The sequence below is a fragment of the Lissotriton helveticus genome, chromosome 5_1 (assembly GCF_964261635.1).
Source record: "Lissotriton helveticus chromosome 5_1, aLisHel1.1, whole genome shotgun sequence".
NCBI classification, from domain to species: Eukaryota; Metazoa; Chordata; class Amphibia; order Caudata; family Salamandridae; genus Lissotriton; species Lissotriton helveticus.
Genome location: NC_136065.1, coordinates 1921662525 through 1921679712, shown reverse-complemented (window position 1 = coordinate 1921679712; position 17188 = coordinate 1921662525). Strand labels below are relative to the sequence as shown.

Below are 17188 nucleotides of genomic sequence, written 5' to 3'. Positions count from 1 at the left end.
AGGTACAATGGACTACGAACAGGCCACGTGCTGATGTGGGAACAAGGTTGAGGATGCTGAGCAGAGCGCCTCTATGCAGTGACAGCCGGGCTCTGTGACCTCTGATTGAACTCGGGGGGAAAGGGGAAAAGGGTGGCACCCCAGCAGTGGAGGAGGGCAGAGGCGGTCAGAAGATTTAAAACACTCTATTAATCAGGTTATGCTGCAACATATTTTTTGCTTCGCTGGATCACTCCAGATGAGAGGACGAGGTAAGGATGTTAGATTTTTTGTTGTACAAAATGACTTTTTAATCCTAGTTTCCAAATGTGATGGAATGGTATAACCCTGAGGATATCGCTTTATGTTGTTGTGCCTCAGGGGGTATACAACCTTTACAACAAAACTTTTACAACGACCTACCATCACAACGCAACATTTACAACGCAAACTATTACAACGCATTGCTCTGGGGAGTGCTCTAGGATAGGAAATAGGTTAATTTACTATCCAATAACCTTCCCTACTATCCACGGGGACTGGAGTTGGAATAGTAAATTAAACTGTTCACTATCCAGCACCCCAAAGCGCTATGCGTTGTAATGGTATGTGTGGTAAAAACCGCGTTGTAAAGGTAGGCGTTGTAAAAGTATGCGTTGTAACATCATACATCCGCCTCAGGGTCCATTATCTGGCCCCAAAAATGGGATAGCCTAGAGGCAAACTCATTTTGCATGCTTCATTATACATATGCATTCATGTACTTATTTATTCATTTGTTTATATTGGGTGCACAGAAAGACTGTGAGACTCCAAGATCTGCGAACAAAGTCTGCAACAAAGAAGTAAAGTGCCCACAAAAAGCCTACTCCGTGGACTGAGGATGGGGTTCAGTGTTCCTTCCTCAGTACCAGGGGCATCTACGGGAGCAGATAGATGACCATTTACTTTGATATTGTCAAATGTGATACCCTCATTCCATTGATGAACATCACTGCCTTCATTTCATTAGTATCGGACACTATCTCTTCTCAATCTCTTAGATTATTAATGTCAGATTCTCCAAGCTACACTGTTTAATGCATACCCTTCCTTTCATGACTTGCTGGGGTTCCCAGATGATTCGCCCCTCAGAGCACTGGCTACTATTTAACAAGTAATCCTCTCTGTTACTCTTTGATCTTAAATGGTGACGTGGCCTTGAAAACACAGAAGAAAACACGTGTCGGCAGGGCTGCTTAAAATGTAGTTACCAAATATTGTCTGCTACAAGTTGTGAACATGAACAGAATTGACAAAAAAACATGTATTAGTTACCCTGACAATGGGCAGCCCATCACAAAAGCTGCCTCGCCCAGAAGGTGGAATTGAACCACTCTGTCGCTAGATAGCTACAGGTTTGAAGCCTGCACCCCAGACCACTGAGGTTCATCCGGGCAAAGAAACAGTGTAGAAAACAGGTATATATATCACAAGAATACATACTCTTTTACAGGTAGGGTGTGAGCCAAAATGTGTAATCCGCCTAGCTATCAATGTCCACTATTTTATTGAAGTTCTGGGCTCAGCTCTATTTTTGATTTGTCTTTATTTTCATGCACTGTTTTAGTCAAAAGTTCAGATTATGAACCTTTGATTGTATGCAAAACAGAGACAGGCTTTCTGGTAAACGTGGCAAAGAAACAGTGTGGCAAAGCAGGTATATATAACACAAGAATACATACTCTTTTACAGGTAGAGTGTGAGCAAAAATGTGTAATCCGCCTAGCTATCAATGTCCAGTATTTATTGAAGTTCTGGGCTCAGCTCTATTTTTGATTTGTCTTTATTTTCATGCACCGTTTTAGTCAAAAGTTCAGAATATAAACCTTTGATTGTATGCAAAACAGAGACAGGCTTTCTGGGTAAACGAGACTTTCTTATAATGTGGACAAAGTTCAGATAAATCATTGGTAATGTCAGCGTTAACCACAATAGAAGAGGAAAGGCCGTGCTGATTTGAGTTTACAGAACACAGAATAAACAGACATTCTTAAAGCCTTACTCTGTTCTCTCACTCTCTCTGACTCCTTGAATGGAAAGAGCAAGACACAACAACATGATTGTGTAAAGGAAAGCCAGAACACCACAATATGACTTGAGTAATGGAAAGCCAAGACACCACAACATGAGTTGTGTAAAGGAAAGCCAAAACACCACAACATGACTTGAGTAAAGGAAAGCCAAGACATCGCAACATGACTTGTGTAAAGGAAAGCCAAAACACCACAACATGACTTGAGTAAAGGAAAGCCAAGACACCACAACATGACTTGTGTAAAGGAAAGCCAAAACACTACAACATGACTTGAGTAAAGGAAAGCCAAGACACCACAACTTGACTTGTGTAAAGGAAATCCAAAACACCACAACATGACTTGAGTAAAGGAAAGCCAAGACACCACAACATGAATTGTGTAAACGAAAGCCAAGACACCACAACATGAATTGTGTAAAAGGAAGATCAAGAAAGCACAACATGACTCATGTAAAGGAAAGCCAAGACACCACAACATGAATTGTGTAAAGGAAAGTCCAAGATACCACAACATAACTAATGGAAAACTGAAGACACCACAACATGGCTCGTGTAAATGAAAAGTCCAAGACAACCAAACATGACTCGTGTAAAGGGAAGGCCAAGACACCACACCATGACTTGTGGTAAGGAAAGTCCAAGACAACACAACATGAATTCTGTAAAGGAAAGATCAAGACCCCATAACATGACTTGTGTAAAGGATATTTCAAGACAAGACAACATGACTTGTGTAAACGAAAGCCAAGACACCACAATGTGACTTGTGTAAAGGAAAGCCAAAACACTACAATATGACTTGAGTAAAGGAAAGCCAAGACACCACTACATGACTTGTGTAAAGGAAAGCCAAAACACCACAACATGACTTGAGTAAAGGAAAGCCAAGACATCGCAACATGACTTGTGTAAAGGAAAGCCCAAGGCACCACAACATGAATTGTGTAAAAGAAAGCCAAGACACCACAACATGAATTGTGTAAACAAACGCCAAGACACCACAACATGAATTGTGTAAAAGGAAGATCAAGAAAACACAACATGACTCATGTAAAGGAAAGCCAAGACACCACAACATGAGTTGTGTAAATGGAAAGTCAAAGATACCACAACATAACTAATGGAAAACTGAAGACACCACAACATGGCTCGTGTAAATGAAAAGTCCAAGACAACCAAACATGACTCGTGTAAAGGGAAGGCCAAGACACCACACCATGACTTGTGGTAAGGAAAGTCCAAGACAACACAACATGAATTCTGTAAAGGAAAGATCAAGACCCCATAACATGACTTGTGTAAAGGATATTTCAAGACAAGACAACATGACTTGTGTAAACGAAAGCCAAGACACCACAATGTGACTTGTGTAAAGGAAAGCCAAAACACTACAATATGACTTGAGTAAAGGAAAGCCAAGACACCACTACATGACTTGTGTAAAGGAAAGCCAAAACACCACAACATGACTTGAGTAAAGGAAAGCCAAGACATCGCAACATGACTTGTGTAAAGGAAAGCCCAAGGCACCACAACATGAATTGTGTAAAAGAAAGCCAAGACACCACAACATGAATTGTGTAAACAAACGCCAAGACACCACAACATGAATTGTGTAAAAGGAAGATCAAGAAAACACAACATGACTCATGTAAAGGAAAGCCAAGACACCACAACATGAGTTGTGTAAATGGAAAGTCAAAGATACCACAACATAACTCATGGAAAGCTGAAGACACCACTACATGGCTCGTGTAAATGAAAAGTCCAAGACAAAAAAACATGACTCGTGTAAAGGAAAGGCCAAGACACCACACCATGACTTGTGGTAAGGAAAGTCCAAGACAACACAACATGAATGCTGTAAAGGAAAAATCAAGACCCCATAACATGACTTGTGTAAAGGATATTTCAAGACAAGACAACATGACTTGTATAAAGGAAAGCCAAGACACCACAACATGACTTGTGTAAAGGAAAGTCAAGACACCACAACATGACTAGTGTAAAGGAAAGCAAAGACACCACAACGTGACTCAGGAAAAGGCAAGCCAAGGCACCACAACATGACTTGTGTAAAGGAAAGCCATGGCACCACAACATGACTCGTGTAAAGGAAAGCCAAGAAACCACAAAATGTCTTGTGTAAAGGAAAGTAGAAGACACCACAACATGACTTGTGTAAAGGAAAGCCAAGACACCACAACATGACTCATGGAAAGGAAAGTCCAAGACACCACAACATGACTCATGGAAAGGAAATTCCTAGACACTTCAAAACGACTTGTGGAAAGAAAACCCCAAGACACCACAACATGACTTGTGTAAAGGAAAGTCCAAGACACCACAACCCCGACATGTGCTAATTGTAAAGACAAGTGAAGCTGAGGTGTAGGTGTATTTATTAATAAATCTAAACGTTTCTTGACATACCCGTTTCTACATCAGTCATCAGTTTTAGGTTTGCTATATTTGCCTTTTCTTGGAGGATTTGTAGTAGTTCCTCCTGGTAACCGTTCCTCTTGGCTGTGCCTCTCGAAGCCTTCTCGCCCTAGGCAGAATTACTTGCAGAGACCATAGGCTGACCTTTATGTAAATGGTCAGCTATGTAAGGAAGAGTTACCTGGTGATTTCATGGTATCAAACATGCAACACTCTTGTCCTGTATTTTATTTGAATAACCTAATACATTCTGGGAATTGTAGTTCCGAGTCACTTCAATTGTAGTAAGACACCTGCGAACACTAGTGCTTTGTAAATGAAAAGTGTGGGACTTAAACATTGCATTCTTGGTGACCTGGATTACTCTGATAAAACTGTCAGTCACTCGGCAGTGGTGTGAACTGGGGGGTGCAGGTGCAACAGACTAGGAACAGGCCACGTGCTGATGTGGGAACAAGGTTGAGGATGCTGAGCAGAGCGCCTCTATGCAGTGACAGCCGGGCTCTGTGACCTCTGATTGAACTCGGGGGGAAAGGGGAAAAGGGTGGCACCCCAGCAGTGGAGGAGGGCAGAGGCGATCAGAAGATTTAAAACACTCTATTAATCAGGTTATGCTGCAACATATTTTTTGCTCTGCTGGATCACTCCAGATGAGAGGACGAGGTAAGGATGTTAGATTTTTTGTTGTACAAAATGACTTTTTAATCCTAGTTTCCAAATGTGATGGAATGGTATAACCCTGAGGATATCGCTTTATGTTGTTGTGCCTCAGGGGGTATACAACCTTTACAACAAAACTTTTACAACGACCTACCATCACAACGCAACATTTACAAAGCAAACTATTACAACGCATTGCTCTGGGGAGCGCTCTAGGATAGGGAATAGGTTAATTTACTATCCAATAACCTTCCCTACTATCCACGGGGACTGGAGTTGGAATAGTAAATTAAACTATTCACTATCCAGCACCCCAAAGCGCTATGCGTTGTAATGGTATGCGTGGTTAAAACCGCGTTGTAAAGGTAGGCGTTGTAAAAGTATGCGTTGTAACGTCATACATCCGCCTCAGGGTCCATTATCTGGCCCCAAAAATGGGATAGCCTAGAGGCAAACTCATTTTGCATGCTTAATTATACATATGCATTCATGTACTTATTTATTCATTTGTTTATATTGGGTGCACAGAAAGACTGTGAGACTCCAAGATCTGCGAGCAAAGTCTGCAACAAAGAAGTAAAGTGCCCACAAAAAGCCTACTCCGTGGACTGAGGATGGGGTTCAGTGTTCCTTCCTCAGTACCGGGGGCATCTACGGGAGCAGATAAATGACCATTTACTTTGATATTGTCAAATGTGATACCCTCATTCCATTGATGAACATCACTGCCTTCATTTCATTAGTATCGGACACTATCTCTTCTCAATCTCTTAGATTATTAATGTCAGATTCTCCATTCTACACTGTTTAATGCATACCCTTCCTTTCATGACTTGCTGGGGTGCCCAGATGATTCGCCCCTCAGAGCACTGGCTACTATTTAACAAGTAATCCTGTCTGTTACTCTTTGATCTTAAATGGTGACGTGGCCTTGAAAACACAGAAGAAAACACGTGTCGGCAGGGCTGCTTAAAATGTAGTTACCAAATATTGTCTGCTACAAGTTGTGAACATGAACAGAATTGACAAAAAACATGTATTAGTTACCCTGACAATGGGCAGCCCATCACAAAAGCTGCCTCGCCCAGAAGGTGGAATTTAACCACTCTGTCGCTAGACAGCTACAGGTTTGAAGCCTGCACCCCAGACCACTGAGGTTCACCCGGGCAAAGAAACAGTGTAGCAAAACAGGTATATATATCACAAGAATACATACTCTTTTACAGGTAGGGTGTGAGCCAAAATGTGTAATCCGCTTAGCTATCAATGTCCACTATTTATTGAAGTTCTGGGCTCAGCTCTATTTTTGATTTGTCTTTATTTTCATGCACGGTTTTAGTCAAAAGTTCAGAATATGAACCTTTGATTGTATGCAAAACAGAGACAGGCTTTCTGGGTAAACGTAACTTTCTTATAATATGGACAAAGTTCAGATAAATCATTGGTAATGTCAGCGTTAAGTACAATAGAAGAGGAAAGGCCGTGCTGATTTGAGTTTACAGAACACAGAATAAACAGACTTTCTTAAAGCCTTACTCTGTTCTCTCACTCTCTTTGACTCCTTGAACGGAAAGATCAAGACACCACAACATGATTGTGTAAAGGAAAGCCAAAACACCACAATATGACTTGAGTAAAGGAAAGCCAAGACACCACAACATGACTTGTGTAAAGGAAAGCCAAAACACCACAACATGACTTGAGTAAAGGAAAGCCAAGACATCGCAACATGACTTCTGTAAAGGAAAGCCAAAACACCACAACATGACTTGAGTAAAGGAAAGCCAAGACACCACAACATGACTTGTGTAAAGGAAAGCCAAAACACTACAATATGACTTGAGTAAAGGAAAGCCAAGACACCACTACATGACTTGTGTAAAGGAAAGCCAAAACACCACATGACTTGAGTAAAGGAAAGCCAAGACATCGCAACATGAATTGTGTAAAAGGAAGATCAAGAAAACACAACATGACTCATGTAAAGGAAAGCCAAGACACCACAACATGAATTGTAAGTAAATTCTTTATTGTTTGATTATTTAAAATCTTACAATATTTCCAATACACAATCATTTTCAATTTATATAGTACAATACAGTAAAAACAAAAAACAAACAAAAAAATAGACAATTTTGTCCTTAAAGTAGAGATGCTTAGATCTTAAAAACATTATTAAAATGTAAAAATTATTTATTTGTTTATTTATGTATTTATTTTTTATTTAAAAAAAAATTTCCTCATCTATTTTTCTAGTTCAGTAGTTATTATCTTTAAAAATTTTACAAAGGCAACGTTCATGACTATATCATTTGGATGAAGACAAATTTTCAGTGCCTGCCTGCATGTTCTTATACCCCGGAGATTGCGGTGAGGTTTGAGTAATGCACATCTTTCCCTACGTAGTCCAGGACAGATACATAGGAGGTGGACAATATTTTCTTCTCCACCTTTGCAAAGTCTGCACAATAGACTGGAGTTCGTTTTTTTCCATGGCAGAGCATGACTAAGGCCTGGCAGAATTCCAAATCTTGCGTTCATAAACCATTGTTTACTTCTTTCGGTCCATGGTATCTCCAGGTATTCTTGTACTTTCTTTTTTTCATATCCATTTATTACTGTCCACAAGTGTTTTCTTTTTGCCAGCACGTTTTTGTCATGTAAAAGTGATAGGTAGTTGGTTGTTCGATTCACTATTTTTTTTAAATGATCCATTGTTTATCATATTGTTCCATATAGGCATCAGCGAGAACTCTTCTAATGCCTCGTGAAGATATCTCCAAGCAAGTGATTTTTTGTTGTTTTTTACTTCTTGCCAGAGTATTTATGAAATTTGATTGTCATGGTCATTCTAAAACCTGTCCACATTTTAATAAACTGACCTTTTCTTGCTAACTCTTGATTGTTCAAACCAAATTCCAGTCTCGTTTGTGCTGGCGAAGCATTGTTTGGGAGGTGGAAGAGAGATCTATATACTCTAGAAAGTACCTTAATAGTTGGGAGCAATTTAGCTCCTATGATTTTCAACAGTGGCCCATTAGTTAAATTCCCAAGGGAATTTTGTGCTATCTTAAATGCTGCTGTTAGTTGGTTGGCTTTCCTTTGGATGTCCTGTTTCTGAAGGAGATAAGTTCCCTTCTGGTCAAACAGTACTCCCAGGTACTTGTACACCTCTATTTGTTCAAGTTGATTGTTTCCCATGAACCATTTATTTTTTTGTCTCACATTTTTGTTCCTGGACACCACCATGATTTTTGTTTTCGTTTCATTAATAACCATTCCATTTTCATTTGCATACAAAAGTGTTCTGTTGATTAAGCGCTGGAGACCTATTTTAGTGTGACTTAGTAAGATCGCATCGTCCGCATACATCAAGTTGGATATCAGCTTATCCCCCAGCTTAGGAGGATGTGCATTGAGGTCATCCAGGTTGACTGATAAGTCTCCTAAAAATAGATTAAAAAGGAGGGAGGCCAGTACACATCCCTGTTTCAGCCCTTCAAGAGCAGGAATTTCCTTTGTTAATGATTGACCATCCCCCATCCTTACTCTTACCCAGGTTTTGTTGTGGAGCAATTGTATAAGATTTAATAGCACAGCTGGGATGCTTTTTTCCAGAAGTTTGTTCCACAATAAGTTTCTTTGCACATAGTCAAAAGCAGACTTAAAATCAACAAAACATAAATATAATGGCAGTTTTATCCTCAGTGATTTTTCAATCGTTAGTGCTAATGCCATGATGTTTGTCGTTGTTCCAAGCCCTTTAATGAAGCCAGTTTGATTCATTGGCAACATATTATTTTCTGTTACCCATTCATTTAGTTTGTTTAAGAGTACTCCAGCAAACAGTTTGGCATCTGTGTCTTGTAAGGTAATAAGTCTATAGTTCTCAGCAAGAGACCAATTACCTTTTATATATATATAGGTGAGATTAGAGATCCTCGAAAGGAATCAGGGATTTTTCCCGTCTCTATCACTTCTTTGAACACTTTTACCAAGTACATCGACCAAAAGTCAGGATTTTCTTTGTATAGGGCAAATGGTATCCCATTAGGGCCTGGCGCCCCATCTTTCTGCTTCTTAATTAATTTTATTAAGTGCACTTTAGAAATTACAAATTGTTCTTGCATTTCGTCGCTAGCTGTACAACTGTTTTGCATGCTCACAGTGATTTTTGCTGCACCGTTGTTGTTTAGATGTTTTTCTAGGAACATTACCCATTCTTGTTCTGTTAATGTTGTTGAAACAACCAATTTGTTTTCCCGTACTAGTTTGTTTATAATTTTCCAGAATTCTCTCGCATTAGCCTGCTTACTTGCATGCAATAGTTTGGACCATAATTCCTGTTTTGCTTGATATTTCTCATTCCGTATAAGTTTTTTTAGGTGCTGGTTCAATGTTTTTAAGTTAGTCAGGGTCTCTTCACTTGTCGTTGTGGAATTTAGTTGTCTTCTTATCCTATTCCTTGCTCTTTTTAGCTTTGTTATTGTATATGGAAGACCATATATGAGTCTTTTTCCTCTGCTTCATGCTTCAACCTCATATTGCTTGGGTTACTCGAGGATTGGGGTTTCACTAGTTTTTTAGTAAATTCCACCCACTGGTCAACTACTGACTCCTTCCTATTTTCAATGAAGCAGCTCCTTATAATATTTTTGACCGTTTCGTTCATGCTGTCCTTATTGAAATTAGTCCAAATTAATTCTTTGTAGTTTATCGTTCCAGTGTATCCTGGCACAGTATAATATTGTTGATTAATATTGTTTGTAATATTGGTGGTTATTATCTGCTGACAATGGTCACTGTCTTCGACTTTAACCAACCTATAAGTGATTATGTTTTGAAATATATTCAATCAGACCATTGTATAATCAATCCTGGAGCTTGCATTATGGGCTATATATGTGTATGCAGGCGGTCTATCATCTTTAAATCGACCATTAAGGACTCGCAAACCGAGCGCTTCCATATCCTTGATGAATGTCGTACCTATTTGGTTTCGCCCCTTGTTGCTTGTAACTCCTTGAAGCTCTTGCTGCGGTATTGACCATTGTTGGTCCTGGGATTGTGATACATCATCCCTTATAAATGGTATTAATAGGTTCAGATTAAAATCCCCAGTCATCACGTAGTCTACTAAAGGATTATTTAGCATTTGTTCCAACAGTATAGTATTAATGGAAGCACATATATCAGTTCTGCTTGCTTTTGTTGGCTGGATGTATACATTGATCAGAATTATTGTCCTATCCTTTTGCTCAGTATTTTTGTATTTCAATTTTACTATGAGAATGTTTTTACTATTTGTTGCAATTTTTTCATGTTCTGCTTGCAGACTGCAGGAGACAAAAGTTGCTAACCCCCCTCTTGGTCGACCGTATCTGTGATTTTTGCTTGCATTTTCATAGTAACCTACATAACCATTCAGTGCAAACGGTTGGGGTTCCCAAGTTTCTTGTAGAAATAATATTTGACATGGTATGGGTATACACCTTATATGTGCGTTGGATAGTTTGGGCCCTACTCCATTTATGTTCCATGAACACATTCTGAACTCATTTGCTTTTGGTTCGGAGATGGGATTTTTAATCCTTCATTGTTCATTATTGTTATGCAGAGCCTGCACAATCCATTTTTCGTTTATTCCTGATGTAATTTCATTTGTGGAAGGTGGCGGTGCCACTCCTGATGAACTAATGGATCTCCCCCGAGCATTCCTAAGTACAGTTCCTTTTTGTTTGGTAATTTGCTCTGTTTGAACCAGATTTGCCTCTTTAATGAATGGAATTGGGTACACTTTCGGGGCCTGCTTTGTAATAACTATCCCCCAGGCCTTAAATGTCGGAATTTCTTTTAAGATTTGCTCCACTATTCGCATTGAATTAACCGTGACCAGTGTCATTTCTTGGGAGCTGTTTTTATCAGCAATAAATTCGATGGAATTGATGTCATCGTTCTTGATATTGATTAATGCTGGGATTGATTTGAATAATCTGAGGATGTTCCCTCTATTCAATATATCGTATCTGCCTCTGGATTCATATTCAGGGTTGAATATCAGTTGAATATTCTCAGCAACTACTTGATTTTCTTTACATGGTTTTTCCGTTATTTGATATTTTTTTATATCTAATTGTTTTTTCTCCTTCTCGTTTCTCAATTACTAATTGATCCCAATGCGGAGATTTAATTTTATGCTCTACTATAGCTTCTGAGTTCCATCTAGGTACGTTGTTCTTGATTTCCCTCAGACATAGCTCTGTGTTTCCATTGAAAAGCCCGTCTTGTTGATCGCTGGATTTACTCATTGTTTTTAGTGACTGAGGCATTCCATTCCTATGACCCTGTTTAGAATCGTTCACCTGGGCTTCAACTTTCTCCATTCTATTTTGTTTTTTAACTGGAGGGTTCGTTCTAGCCATCTCATTTAATTTTATTTCATTTTGTCCATTTTTATCCACATTATGTAACAGTTGTTCCTGCAATGGTTTTTGTGTGAAAATTGAGAATACTTTCTTAGGCTCCTTGATGGACAGAGGAGAACTTTTTCTTTCCTTACTTGGTTCTTCTTGTTGCCATACTTTATTTTTTGTTATACCATTAGATTTTATTGTTTCCTCATGTGCCTGCTGACTAGACTTTATTGTTTCCTCGTTTTTCTGTTGGCTAGACTTTTGATTTTTCCTTGCTTTGCGTAGTTTTTTCTTTTGCCTTTTTGACATAGTATAACCGTATGAATCTTGTGTCTTACAATCATTTTCTCCTATTCCTACTGTATTTATATCTTCTTCGTGCATTGCATTCCTTTGGTTGATTTCAGAAAAAAGGTCACTTACATCTTGTGTTTCTTCATTGTCCTCTGATAACCTCACTATTACTTTTTCTTCTTTGTTCGTTTTAGAGGTGGTTTCATCATCCTCCATATTGACTATATCCCTACCTTTATATTTCCTTGTACCCACTTCCTGTCCAGTTTCTTTCTTTAGAGCATTTTTTGTGTCCTCTATTATAGTATGCAAGACCTCCGGTATTGCTGCAAGTTTCTCCAATAGGGGGGAGCAGATACATTCCATGTTTGTTTTTTGTTTATCCTTTTGGACTCTGGTTATCAGATTGTTAAGCTGCGCAAGTTTGTTATCTATCCCTGCAACTGCTGTTGCCATCATTGTGAGGAGATCAATCTGAATGTCCATCTTGTTCGATTGATAATTTAATGCCTCTAGGGTTAGCGTTGATGTTTGATAGAATAGGTCCCATTTTATTCCATTCTGTTCCAATTGGGTTGTTTTCAAGAGGAGCTTCATTTGTAGGATCTGATAGAGACGCAAAGTCTGTCTTATGGATGAAATTTGCCTTTGACGGCACATTCTCTCTTGTGGTGTTATTTTTCCATATTTTCAGTTTTTCTTGGTTTCCATAATCATTATGGCTCGTGTAAATGAAAAGTCCAAGACAACAAAACATGACTTGTGTAAAGGAAAGGCCAAGACACCACACCATGACTTGTGGTAAGGAAAGTCCAAGACAACACAACATGAATCGGACACTATCTCTTCCCAATCTCTCAGAATATTAATGTCAGATTCTCCAATCTACACTGTGTTTAATGCATACCCTTCCTTTCATGACTTGCTGGGGTGCCCAGATGAATCGCCCCTCAGAGCGCTGGCTACTATTTAACAAGTAGTTCTCTCAGTTACTCTTTGATCTTAAATGGTGACGTGGCCTTGAAAACACAGAAGAAAACACGTGTCGGCAGGGCTGCTGAAAATGTAGTTACCAAATATTGTCTGCTACAAGTTGTGAACATGAACAGAATTGACAAAAAAACATGTATTAGTTACCCTGACAATGGGCAGCCCTTAACAAAAGCTGCCTCGCCCAGAAGGTGGAATTGAACCACTCTGTCGCTAGACAGCTACAGGTTTGAAGCCTGCACCCCAGACCACTGAGGTTCATCCTGGCAAAGAAACAGTGTAGCAAAACAGGTATATATAACACAAGAATACATACTCTTTTACAGGTAGGGTGTGAGCCAAAATTTGTAATCCGCTTAGCTATCAATGTTCACTATTTATTGAAGTTCTGGGCTCAGCTCTTTTTTTGATTTGTCTTTATTTTCATGCACCGTTTTAGTCAAAAGTTCAGAATATGAACCTTTGATTGTATGCAAAACAGAGACAGGCTTTCTGGGTAAACGAGACTTTCTTATAATATGGACATAGTTCAGATAAATCATTGGTAATGTCAGCGTTAACCACAATAGAAGAGGAAAGGCCGTGCTGATTTGAGTTTACAGAACACAGAATAAACAGACATTCTTAAAGCCTTACTCTGTTCTCTCACTCTCTCTGACTCCTTGAACGGAAAGAGCAAGACACCACAACATGATTGTGTAAAGGAAAGCCAAAACACCACAGTATGACTTGAGTAAAGGAAAGCCAAGACACCACAACATGACTTGTGTAAAGGAAAGCCAAAACACCACAACATGCCTTGAGTAAAGGAAAGCCAAGAGATCGCAACATGACTTGTGTAAAGGAAAGCCAAAACACCACAACATGACTTGAGTAAAGGAAAGCCAAGACACCACAACATGACTTGTGTAAAGGAAAGCCAAAACACTACAATATGACTTGAGTAAAGGAAAGCCAAGACACCACTACATGACTTGTGTAAAGGAAAGCCAAAACACCACAACATGACTTGAGTAAAGGAAAGCCAAGACATCGCAACATGACTTGTGTAAAGGAAAGCCCAAGGCACCACAACATGAATTGTGTAAAAGAAAGCCAAGACACCACAACATGAATTTGTGTAAACGAAAGCCAAGACACCACAACATGAATTGTGTAAAAGGAAGATCAAGAAAACACAACATGACTCATGTAAAGGAAAGCCAAGACACCACAACATAAATTGTGTAAATGGAAAGTCCAAGATACCACAACATAACTCATGGAAAGCTGAAGACACCACAACATGGCTCGTGTAAATGAAAAGTCCAAGACAACAAAACATGACTCGTGTAAAGGAAAGGCCAAGACACCACACCATGACTTGTGGTAAGGAAAGTCCAAGACAACACAACATGAATGCTGTAAAGGAAAGATCAAGACCCCATAACATGACTTGTGTAAAGGATATTTCACGACAAGACAACATGACTTGTGTAAAGGAAAGCCAAGACACCACAACATGACTTGTGTAAAGGAAAGTCAAGACACCACAACATGACTAGTGTAAAGGAAAGCCAAGACACCACAACGTGACTCATGGAAAGGCAAGCCAAGGCACCACAACATGACTTTTGTAAAGGAAAGCCATGGCAGCACAAAATGACTCGTGTAAAGGAAAGCCAAGAAACCACAAAATGTCTTGTGTAAAGGAAAATAGAAGACACCACAACATGACTTGTGTAAAGGAAAGCCAAGACACCACAACATGACTCATGGAAAGGAAAGTCCAAGACACCACAACATGACTCATGGAAAGGAAATTTCAAGACACCTCAAAACGACTTGTGGAAAGAAAAGCCAAAGACACAACAACATGACTTGTATAAAGGAAAGCCAAGACACCACAACATGACTTGTGTAAAGGAAAGTCAAGACACCACAACATGACTAGTGTAAAGGAAAGCCAAGACACCACAACGTGACTCATGAAAAGGCAAGCCAAGGCACCACAACATGACTTGTGTAAAGGAAAGCCATGGCACCACAACATGACTCGTGTAAAGGAAAGCCAAGAAACCACAAAATGTCTTGTGTAAAGGAAAGTAGAAGACACCACAACATGACTTGTGTAAAGAAAAGCCAAGACACCACAACATGACTCATGGAAAGGAAAGTCCAAAACACCACAACATGACTCATGGAAAGGAAATTCCAAGACACCTCAAAAAGACTTGTGGAAAGAAAAGCGCAAGACACCACAACATGACTTGTGTAAAGGAAAGTCCAAGACACCACAACCTCGACATGTGCTAATTGTAAAGACAAGTGAAGCTGAGGTGTAGGTGTATTTATTAATAAATCTAAACGTTTCTTGACATACCCGTTTATACATCAGTCATCAGTTTTAGGTTTGCTGTATTTGCCTTTTCTTGCAGGATTTGTAGTAGTTCCTCCTGGTAACCGTTCCTCTTGGCTGTGCCTCTCGAAGCCTTCTCGCCCTAGGCAGAATTACTTGCAGAGACCATAGGCTGACCTTTATGTAAATGGTCAGCTACGTAAGGAAGAGTTACCTGGTGATTTCATGGTATCAAACATGCAACACTCTTGTCCTGTATTTTATTTGAATAACATAATACATTCTGGGAATTGTAGTTCCGAGTCACTTCAATTGTAGTAAGACACCTGCGAACACTAGTGCTTTGTAAATGAAAAGTGTGGGACTTAAACATTGCAATCTTGGTGACTTGGATTACTCTGATAAAACTGTCAGTCACTCGGCAGTGGTGTGAACTGGTGGTGCAGGTGCAAGGGACTAGGAACAGGCCACGTGCTGATGTGGGAACAAGGTTGAGGATGCTGAGCAGAGCGCCTCTATGCAGTGACAGCCGGGCTCTGTGACCTCTGATTGAACTCGGGGGAAAGGGGAAACGGGTGGCACCCCAGCAGTGGAGGAGGGCAGAGGCGGTCAAAAGATTTAAAACACTCTATTAATCATGTTATGCTGCAACATATTTTTTGCTCTGCAGGATCACTCCAGATGGGAGGACGAGGTAAGGATGTTAGATTTTTTGTTGTACAAAAGGACTTTTTAATCCGAGTTTCCAAATGTGATGGAATGGTATAACCCTGAGGATATCGCTTTATGTCGTTGTGCCTCAGGGTCCATTATCTGGCCGCAAAAATGGATAGCCTAGAGGCAAACTCATTTTGCATGCTTCATTATACATATACATTCATGTATTTATTTATTCATTTGTTTATATTGGGTGCACAGAAAGACTGTGAGACTACAAGATCTGTGAGCAAAGTCTGCAACAAAGAAGTAAAGTGCCCACAAAAAGCCTACTCCGTGGACCGAGGATGGGGTTCAGTGGTCCTTCCTCAGTACCGGGGGCATCTACGGGAGCAGATAGATGACCATTTACTTTGATATTGTCAAATGTGATACCCTCATTCCATTGATGAACATCACTGCCTTCATTTAATTAGTATCGGACACTATCTCTTCCCAATCTCTCAGAATATTAATGTCAGATTCTCCAATCTACACTGTGTTTAATGCATACCCTTCCTTTCATGACTTGCTGGGGTGCCCAGATGAATCGCCCCTCAGAGCGCTGGCTACTATTTAACAAGTAATTCTCTCGGTTACTCTTTGATCTTAAATGGTGACGTGGCCTTGAAAACACAGAAGAAAACACGTGTCGGCAGGGCTGCTGAAAATGTAGTTACCAAATATTGTCTGCTACAAGTTGTGAACATGAACAGAATTGACAAAAAAACATGTATTAGTTACCCTGACAATGGGCAGCCCTTAACAAAAGCTGCCTCGCCCAGAAGGTGGAATTGAACCACTCTGTCGCTAGACAGCTACAGGTTTGAAGCCTGCACCCCAGACCACTGAGGTTCATCCGGGCAAAGAAACAGTGTAGCAAAACAGGTATATATATCACAAGAATACATACTCTTTTACAGGTAGGGTGTGAGCCAAAAATTGTAATCCGCTTAGCTATCAATGTTCACTATTTATTGAAGTTCTGGGCTCAGCTCTTTTTTTGATTTGTCTTTATTTTCATGCACTGTTTTAGTCAAAAGTTCAGAATATGAACCTTTGATTGTATGCAAAACAGAGACAGGCTTTCTGGGTAAATGAGACTTTCTTATAATATGGACAAAGTTCAGATAAATCATTGGTAATGTCAGCGTTAACCACAATAGAAGAGGAAAGGCCGTGCTGATTTGAGTTTACAGAACACAGAATAAACAGACATTCTTAAAGCCTTACTATGTTCTCTCACTCTCTCTGACTCCTTGAACGGAAAGAGCAAGACACCACAACATGATTGTGTAA

The 17188-nt window shown here is 39.7% G+C and overlaps 4 non-coding genes across 4 annotated transcripts; all 4 read right to left on the bottom strand.

Annotated features, from left to right (window-relative positions):
- Positions 1 to 1330: 1330 nt before the first annotated feature.
- TRNASTOP-UCA (transfer RNA opal suppressor (anticodon UCA)) lies at positions 1331 to 1417 on the bottom strand. The gene has a single exon. It is a non-coding gene; the product is annotated as a tRNA-Sec (tRNA).
- Positions 1418 to 6239: 4822 nt separating this feature from the next.
- Positions 6240 to 6326, bottom strand: TRNASTOP-UCA (transfer RNA opal suppressor (anticodon UCA)). Its single transcript has one exon. It is a non-coding gene; the product is annotated as a tRNA-Sec (tRNA).
- A 6710-nt stretch (positions 6327 to 13036) lies between these two features.
- Positions 13037 to 13123, bottom strand: TRNASTOP-UCA (transfer RNA opal suppressor (anticodon UCA)). Its single transcript has one exon. It is a non-coding gene; the product is annotated as a tRNA-Sec (tRNA).
- Positions 13124 to 16667: 3544 nt separating this feature from the next.
- Positions 16668 to 16754, bottom strand: TRNASTOP-UCA (transfer RNA opal suppressor (anticodon UCA)). Its single transcript has one exon. It is a non-coding gene; the product is annotated as a tRNA-Sec (tRNA).
- Between the last annotated feature and the right edge of the window lie 434 nt (positions 16755 to 17188).